The sequence below is a fragment of the Anarhichas minor genome, unplaced genomic scaffold (assembly GCF_050575085.1).
Source record: "Anarhichas minor isolate MPS153535 unplaced genomic scaffold, ASM5057508v1 ptg000077l, whole genome shotgun sequence".
NCBI classification, from domain to species: Eukaryota; Metazoa; Chordata; class Actinopteri; order Perciformes; family Anarhichadidae; genus Anarhichas; species Anarhichas minor.
In genome coordinates, this window is record NW_027466523.1 from 83730 (window position 1) to 93835 (window position 10106).

Sequence of the window (10106 nt, forward strand, 5' to 3'; positions counted from 1 at the left end):
ACATTTAAAGTTTAAACCTTTATTTTAAATATCTTTGGCGTGTTTCTGAGCATCAGTGTCCCTTGAGCCCAGTTATTGTTATGAAGCACATTTAAACCCAGTGAAACTTAAAAGGTAACAACACATGATTTAAAACGTACACATCAGCTCAGAGAATAGTCGTAAAGCCCCTTCAAAATAAAGCTTTACACTACACAGAGTCTGGGGTTTAAATCTCAAACAAATGTCGGTAAATAAAGTGAATGTTGGTCATCTTGTATGTGGTGGAGGAGAGTAACCAAGGATGTTTATTAAGAACTTTATTTAAGTATTTAAGTACTTTACTGGAATATTTGTTACTTTCAGTTACTTTACAGATCAAGATTTACAATAAATGTATTATTTGGTGCTTTAGTCGCGTCATATTAAACATCTCGACGGCAACTCATTGATTAATATCACTGCAGGTAAAAGAGGAAACATATATATTCTGATATGGAGTGAGCTGTCCCTTTAAGCGTGATGTCACTCCGTTCCTCCCAGTTGTCCAATCAGAGACGCATGATGTCATCGAGACCATCAGGTTCGGCACTCGTGGACCCAACCAGCCATCGCTGGACGAGAGGAGAGGTAGCTGCAAGAGGAGGATTATTATTATTATATATATATTATACATTATTATAGAGATTATTCTTTACTTTTATATACTGTAATACAACTTTTGTTTTTATTATTACTTTTTAAGCAACTAGATGCTTCATCATAAATACTCTATTACTACTTTTGTATTTCATGCAGAAAAACATTCGCCATCTTTAGGTATTTAAACAAACAATACCGTCTTTTTCCTGGTGATAATAGTCTTTTTAAAGGTGCTACATGAATGAAATCATTATTATGAATATTATCCTCTTCTCAGGGGCACGTGGTGTTTCTGTATGGGTGTGATATTATTGTTGTTGTGAAATTTAATAATGGCTTTATTCATATAGCACCTTTACAAAGTGCTTTGACAGATAAGCAATCAAACAACAGAAGGCTCAACAAAGCAAAACAAACTAAGAACACAGAACAATAGATAAAAACAATCGACACGATAAGAACAAACTAAGAAATGGAATAAATTAAAACATATATTTAGTTTAATAAAATAATATCGATATTGAAATAAAGCAGTAAAGCGACGACATCACATTAAATAAAAGTCAAACAGCTGTTCTCACCTGCAGCTTGTTGTTGTTTGGACCACTGAGCTTGTCCCCGTCGGTCTTGACTCCTCTCCCTCCCCGCTGCAGAGATCGACAGCGCCGCCATCTTGCAAACGCTGATTCTCTCCTTGTTGCCTCCGGATCCGCTGCCGGTGCTCCTGATTGGCCGGTCGCTGCTGCTAATGACCCTCCCCCCCGTGCTGTTGGTCCTCCCTGACCCGGCGCTGTTGAGTTGAGACCCGCTTCCGGCACTGCTGACGCGACTACCGCCAATCTGCGAACTGCTCAGCCACCCCCCAGGGCTCGGGGCTCTTTGGTTGCTGGTTGACCTAACTGCACCTGATCGCCCTCCTGCGCCCCCCACGGTGCTCCTACGTCCGCTAGCCGAGCTGTAAACGGGCTTTGATTCGCCGCTGCCGGTGCTACCAAATCTCTCAGAGCTGCTAGTCATGTGGCTTCCAGGTGAGCTGCTGAGCTTGCTGCCACTACCTGAGCTTCTTAACCTTCCGCCACTACCTACGCTGCTGCTGCGCCTAACAACACTACCACCACTACCGGCGCTACCGAGTCTTGGTCTACTACCTGTGTAGCTACTTGGCGGGCTGACGACTTGGCCATAATTGGCGTTGATGCTGACCCCATCTGCATTACTGGCACTGGTCCCACCATAAACTCTCCACTCTCCACTATCTCCACTGTCAAACCTCCATGCTCTTGGTGCTCCTAGTGGGCTTGTTGGTAGTTGCCTGGCCACTGACGGGCTTTCTTCGCTATTGCTGCCGGCCACGACGCTCACACGTCTAGTGCTCCCACCGTAGACTGTCCACTCTCCACTCCCTCTGCTACCAAATCTCCCTGTTTCTGGAGGGCTTGTTGGCAGGTGCATGGCCGCTGACTGGCTTTCTCTCCTCCCTGCGATGGGTAAGCTATCACTGCGTTTAAGACTGTGAACCATCCGCTCTCCACTTCCTCCACTACCAAACCTCCTTGTGTCTGGCGGGTTTGTTGCAGGTAGCGTGACTGCTACCGGACGTTCTTTACTCCCTGTTCTGGGCAAGCTGCTCTTATTTCCAAGACTGCCTCCATAAACCATCCACTCTCCACCCCCTCTACTGCTGAATCTCCCTGTTTCTTGTGGGCTTGTTGCAGGGTTTGCGAACACTGATGGTCCATCTTCTTTCCCTTCTCCGGGTAAGCAAATTTCACCATCCAGGCTCCTCTTACGCCCAAGACTGCCACCATAAATCATCCACTCCCCCATTCCTCCACTGCCGAATATACCTGTTTCTGGACGACTTGTTCCGGGTGGCGTGGCTCCTGATGGACTTTCCTCTTCGTTCCTTGTGCTGGGTGATGTCGTCCTTGTACGCCCTAGACTGCCGCCATAAACCATCCAATCTCCACTGCCGCGCCTGAATCTTCCCCATACCTCAGCCTCTGTATTACCGTTGATTGCACGTGATGAATTAGCAGCTGTGCCACCACAACTAGCTGCCAGATCACTAACCATACCACTACCTCCTGACTGACTACCAAAGGTAGTTCCTCCATTGGCGGGGACACTTCCAAAGCTAGCTGACTTAACAAACACTTTATCACTGTTTTTCTGTCCCCTCACCTCGCTGTCCATAATAGAAGTCTCTTTCTGGTCTTCTGAGCCATACCTGCCTCCTAGACTGCGACTTAGATGCTGGACATCCTTGTTATCTGCGATACCACTTGTGTCTTTGTACCTGTCTCTGAGCCTTTTCTCATCTCTGGCACCTTTCCAATACAGGTCTCCAAAACCAAGCTCTTCTTCTTTGTCTGCTATGATACTACGACTGCCTGGACCTCCGAACTCAAAGCCTCCAAGACTGCTGCTCGGCTGGAGGCCAACCCCTTGACTGGTTGGTCTAGAATCAATGATTGTACCATTCTCCTCTTCGGGCAAAGCTTGATCTCTGCTAAATGAGAGGGACTGGTCTTCCTCTTTTGTAAAGAGAATGTATTTCTCGACCGGTCTCACGAGTGTTCTCGCCTCAGTTAGATTCAGGCATACGTCTTCATCTTCTTCTTTACCATTTGGGCTCAGACACCCCTTCGCCCCAACTGGACTCAAACATGTGTCGGAGTCATTTGGGCTGAGAAACATTTCTGGGTCATGTGGACTCAGAAGAGAATCAGGACTTTGAACATGCTCCTCTGGATCAACAGGGCAAAATCCTTGATTTGTCATGCTCATTAACACCTCGGTCTCAACTGGGCTCAAACATGTTTCTGGATTCAAGCATGTGAATGGCTTTGTCGGGCTCAAGAATACGGGAGCTTCAATTGGACTCAGAATCTCTTCATGGTCAGAAGAACTCAAAGCCACACCAGAATTTGTTAGACTTACAGACTTTTTTGACTTTGTGGTACTCAACAATTCTTCTTGACCTGCTAGATCAATAATCTCATTGTCCAGTTCATTAGGGTCCACCTTCACCTTGTGAGCATCATGGAAATCAATGATAACCTTCCCTTTGTTCATTTCTAATTCCACTTTGTTTAAAATCTCTGTACTTGCAGTTTTACTTTCATGGTTGTCCTTGCTGTCTGGGCTACCGGATGAAGCAGTTGCAAAACCGGACCCCATATCTGCATCCTCCATGACTTTGTTTTGTTTGCCAGTGGATCCATTGGACAATGTACTTTCTACTTCTTCTTCTCCCTTCTTTAATTCCCTTTCAATGTCCTTGTCATCGATCAGGGTCAACTCACCAGAGACCTTACCCTGAGAGTCCTCAGATCTAACAGGAGGTCCAGAGACAACAGATGCTGTAACACCAACTTCCCCTGCATCCCCATCAGCTTCTGCTGAAGTCTCCAAACTCAAAGACACAACCTGTGCAGGATCTTGGTTCTTAATCTGGAATGAGCCCTCAATGCAAATCATTTTATCTCGAGTTACAGTCTCTGTCTCTTTCTTTAACTCTGCAGCAATTTCTTTGCTGGGATCAATTGCGGTTATGTGTGTTACGGAACATGGTCCTTCCTTTACTTCTGATTCTGCACAAACAATGTTTTTTGTGATTTCTGTTTGACTGTTTGTCCCTGTTTTTTTATTCTGTAAACCAGCTTCTGTGGTAACTTGTTTGGAAGTAAAACTTTCTGGTTTTGCCTGAACAGCAGCACTCCTTGCAGATTGCTTGTCAGGAACCAATGTGGTGAATCCTTGTGTAGCATCACTATCTTTACTGTGCGCTTTATCCTTTACGGGGCTACTCTGCCTGTCGATCGTAGTGGAAAGAGATCCAGTTCTCTGGTTTTCAGACTTGTGGAATGATCCAGTCAGATTTGAAATATTAATCGATCTCACTAGTAAGCTTTTGGGGTGTTTTATGTGGACATTCTGAACCCTCATTATCCTGATATTTCCTCCCTGAAAACTGACTGTTTTGTTCACTGTGATGTTTCTCCCGAAGGCCGAGGGACTACTCGGCCCGCAGAAAGATCTGACGTTAGAAGTTGAGTAAAGACTTGAGAACCTGTGAACAACAGAACATATGAAGCCAAGAAGAAGAAGATCAGACCGGACATTATTTTTCAAGGCACAAAAGTGTGAAAGGTGAGCAACTAAAGAATATCTTGGTAACAGCTTACTTTATAGGTCCTACAATTTAGAGATAGACATATATTACATATACAGTATATATATATATATATATGTGTATATGTATATATTAAGTACCCAATCATTAATCAGAATTTAGAGTTTCAAATTTTCTTTGAAGGAACTATAAACCCATGTAAATATGCGTGTTTGTTAGAAACCTTATTTTTTCAAATTTGCCAAATTGCACACTTAAACGGAAATTTTGAACCAAACTGAAACAGTTTCTTTTTACATTTTTGCAGGCTCAGATTAATCTACCATTTATTGAAAGTGCTCCAACTGAACACTTTCTCCATTTTCCCTGCAATGATATTTTCTTTTCCATGAAGTTTTTCAAAAAGATACAATGCAAAAAAAGCAAAGAAGTCATCATGTCGTACCCCTGTCGGCTCGGTCCATCCAGCAGCCTCTTGTAGTCCTGTATCTCGGTTTCTAGTCTGCTCTTGATGTCCAGCAGGACCTGATGGTCTGCAGCCTGCTGAGCTGCAGCCTGGAGCACTGAGTCCAGGTCTCTGCACAGACCGTCTGCTCTCTGCTGAAGATCCACCAGCTGCTGCAAGAAGGACTCGGTCTGCTCTGGACCAGAGGCCTCTAACTCCATGTTCTAGACGGACAGACAGACACAAACTGGGTATTACTGTTCTGATTGATGTCAGTTTCACTGTTCGGGGGAGTTCTTTAGTGAATGGTCAGTTCTCCCTGTATTTAATTCAGATTTAGTTGTATCTCACCAGAGCCTGCAGGTGTGTCAGCTCTTCCTCCAGAGTCGCTACTGTTCTCCTCAGCTCCTCCAGCTCGGCCCGGACGACCTCCGATCCTGCTGGAGGGTCAAGCGTTACCTCCGGAGAACCCAGCATGGACGCCTGAACACAACATACCTGATGAAATGTTGTTTGTACACATTTTAAAAAACACTAAAATGAGAGCTGTAGTTATAGAACATTCAAAAATACGAAACTCATATTTCAAAATAAGAGCGTGCTGTAGATGTGTGTGCACCTGGTTGTTGAACCAGAACTCATTCTGGTTATTGTCATGGAGCATCACACTCGTCTGTCTCAGGTCATCCAGCTGCTGGATCAGGTGTGATGACCCAGTACTCTGCATCTCCACAGCGCCCCCTGACCCCTGAGCCAGGAGAACCTGCGTGTCCTGGACAGGTAGACAGGAAATATGATGAAGAAGTTCATTCAAATAATCCAGGTGAGGGTTTTTCTTTTGTTTTACCTGTTGGCGTTGTATGTGGACCTCCATCAGTTGTTGTGTTTTATCGCTCAGCAGAGTCTGGAGCTCCGGCAGCGTGTGGACCTTCAGCACCTCCTCCAGCAGCCTCATGTTGTTAAGGTCCTCCTCTACGCCTACACCACGCTCACGCTCCTTTTCACACCTGTGCACACCAGCAGGGGATGATGGGATATATTTGTGTGCTGTGTGTGTGTGTGTGTGTGTGTGTGTGTGTGTGTGTGTGTGTGTGTGTGTGTGTGTGTGTATGTGTGTGTGTGTGTGTGTGTGTGTGTGTTGAAAGTGTAAAGGATCTACCTGGCATTTAATTCGAAGATGGTGAGTTCTGCACTGAGTAGCTGCAGCTTCACCTGAGCCTGGGCCAAGAGACTTTCACCGATCTGTGTGAGAGACAGAGAGAGAGAGAGAGAGAGAGAGAGAGAAAGAAAGAGAGAGAGAGAGACGTTAACTGGAGGAGGTTGACCAGTTGTGGTTCAACTAGTTTTAAGTGTTACTGCCACTATAGGAGTTGTAATATTAGTAGTAGTAGCAGTCAGACGTAAGCTTCTCTTTGACTTTGACTTAAACACCAACGACTTGTGTCCTCACTTGGACTCCAGTATTTTGACTTGAAATAACTTGATTTTGCTCTTTTTAAGATATATAAAATATGTGCGCATGATAAACTTTATTTTTACTGACAACAGACTTGAAAATTAAAATGGCATTTAATTTGTTGAGTTGGAACTTATTGGTCTTGACTTGGTACTTGTTGGTCTTGACTAGGTACTTGTTGGTCTTGAGTTGGTACTTGTTGGTCTTGACTAGGTACTTGTTGGTCTTGAGTTGGTACTTGTTGGTCTTGAGTTGGTACTTGTTGGTCTTGACTTGGTACTTGTTGGTCTTGAGTTGGTACTTGTTGGTCTTGAGTTGAGACTTGTTGGTCTTGAGTTGGTACTTGTTGGTCTTGACTAGGTACTTGTTGGTCTTGAGTTGGTACTTGTTGGTCTTGACTTGGTACTTGTTGGTCTTGAGTTGGTACTTGTTGGTCTTGGGTTGGGACCTGTTGGTCTTGGGTTGATACTTGTTGGTCTTGAGTTGGGACTTGTTGGTCTTGACTTGGTACTTGTTGGTCTTGAGTTGGTACTTGTTGGTCTTGACTTGGTACTTGTTGGTCTTGACTTGGTACTTGTTGGTCTTGACTAGGTACTTGTTGGTCTTGACTTGGTACTTGTTGGTCTTGACTAGGTACTTGTTGGTCTTGAGTTGGTACTTGTTGGTCTTGACTTGGTACTTGTTGGTCTTGAGTTGGAACTTGTTGGTCTTGACTTGGTACTTGTTGGTCTTGAGTTGGGACTTGTTGGTCTTGACTTGGTACTTGTTGGTCTTGACTAGGTACTTGTTGGTCTTGAGTTGGTACTTGTTGGACCTGACTTGGTACTTGTTGGTCTTGAGTTGGTACTTGTTGGTCTTGACTTGGTACTTGTTGGTCTTGACTTGGTACTTGTTGGTCTTGAGTTGGTACTTGTTGGTCTTGACTAGGTACTTGTTGGTCTTGAGTTGGTACTTGTTGGTCTTGTTTTTATGATTTGGTCTTGAGGGAATTGTCTGGTAGCTTGCTAGTCTTGACTTGAAAATTTCTGACTCTTGACTGGGTCTTGACTCCTCACTTGTTGGTCTTTACTTGGAACTTTTTGGATTCTTGACTCGGTCATCACTTGGTATTTGATGGGGTCTTGATGTCTTGGGACCTGACTCTGGGTTATTGGTATTGATGTGGGACATGACTTTGGACTTCTTGGTGTTGATTTAAATATTGGGACTGAATGGATTTGCCTTCGGTCTTGTTGGGCTTGACTCAGGTCTTGACTCAGGACTTGTATGTAATGACTTGGGGCCCGACTCTGGGTTATTGGTCTTGCCTTCAGAATTAGATTGCTGCTGAAGGAGAGTTATCATGTTTATGATTGAGAAGTTACTAGTAAATATTAAATATCAAGTCAGTCTCAGGCTTGTGGAAGACACCATCCTCAGAAACCACAACCACTTTGTCTGTGCAAAAATAAAAGTTTGTTATTGAAATTATCTGTTCAGTTTACAGAACATGTTGAAGTTTGATCTCTGACATTTCAATCAAGTGCATTTAGAGTCAGACTCGTTTCAGCCTGTCTGACCTTTAAAGAGACGCACAACTTCCTGACGAGTCAGAACACGACACGCTACACCTGACATCATCCGTTTACAGAGCATTTGGTCTTTATTTGGTCTTTACTTGGTCTTTATTTGGTCTTTATTTGATCTTTACTTGGTCTTTATTTGGTCTTTATTTGGTCTTTACTTGGTCTTTATTTGGTCTTTATTTGGTCTTTATTCTATTGTTCGTGTGTCTTCTTTTCTTTGTTCAGGCTGCTCTTCACTGTTGATCAGTGTAACATCACTCCTGTGGTTTGATTGCAGAGACTTCAGTTGATTGGATTATTATTGTTATTATTATTTGATTATCATTATTAGAGATTGGATAACTGGTGGTGTTGGTCTCACCTGGTCCTGCAGCAGGGACACTGTACTCAGGTATCCGTCCAGCCGTCTCAGCTCTCTGGGACACTTCCTGTCCAGCTGCTCCTGGATCTGACGCTCCAGCCTCTGATTGGCCGTCTCGAGACGCTGAACCTGCATCCACCAATCAGAGGTGATCAGTTATCAGATGAGCTGATCGATCCTCATGTTGTTCTGGTGATACAATATTTATTCAGAAACATCAAGTTTTGAAACATGATGTGAGAGAGTTTTAATTGTTTGAAGGCTTCATACTTCGGACATTTTTAAGTCAAAAAATGATGAAACGCATCACGATTTAAATGCTGGAAATCAACAACTGCTCATAAACTAAACACAACGAAGTGAAGTAGAGACGTTGTGTTGAGACTTTGCCTGGAACAGACGACCAACAGCAAACATTTAGTATCTCATTCTCTGACTCTTTGGCCTTGTTTAATAATCACACATTGTGATGTTTTATAGAAGGCAGAAAATAAGGAAAAGCACAACGTGTCCTTTAAAGACAAAAGAAATGCTGATGCAGAACTCCATTAAGACATCTGGCATTTCAATGTTCTCCTGCTGTTGAAGCAATAATTATGAATCAATTCTAAATTTCACTTTAGATGTCAGTGTTTGTGAGCTGCTGGATCATCAGGACCGTTTCTGTATGTTCCACCTCATGCATCAAAACTCCATTGAAATGTCTTCTTCACGTTGTGTTACCAATAGAAGCATCTTTAACCATTCTTTATGAATCTGTGTTTAGTTATGATCTCTGCTGCTGTGGATCCATCTGAGATCTCTTCTCTGTTGTCTCCTACCTGCTGCAGGTACGAGGCCAGCCTCCCGTTGAGCTGCTGCAGAGACGCTTTCTGTCCGGACAGACAGAAGCTTCTGCCGTCCGGAGTCTCGTCTGCAGCAGCGAGCAGCGGGCTGTAGAGTACCGACGCTGCAGGTCCATGATGATGAGCACGGTAACCCGAACCGGCCCGGGTTCTGCTTCTGTTTGCACGAAGAAGCTGCCACGCCGTCATCCCACCTCTCACTTTGTGCTCATCTGTCCTCCTTTAAAAGTCTCCTTTCATGCAAACATCAAGATGTGTCAATCCAGTTCTTAGTTTGCATCACATCTGATCTCAGAGCAGCTGTCTGAGCCCTCAGGTGTGTGTTTCTATCACAGGTGTGTCAGGACACAATGGAGCTCAGGTTTGAATGTGCAGTGTAACAGGTTCCTGCAGGACGGTGCAGCCGTTCCCCTTCTTAGTGAAGCTCTCAGCCTTAAGGCCTGGAGGAGTTCAGGTCTGCACTTGTTCTGGATCCTGAGGGGCCACGTGAGAACTAAATGTATTATATTTAATATGCACGGCTGATTCTCCCAATCAATCATCCGCAGTATGTTGTTTGAGCTTGTATGAAAAGATGCAAATCAAAGATTCAGAACATGCATCTCCTTTGCTTTTTCATAATAAATATGTTAGCAAAAACACAAAACTTGGTCAATTGTATCACTTTATTTTAGA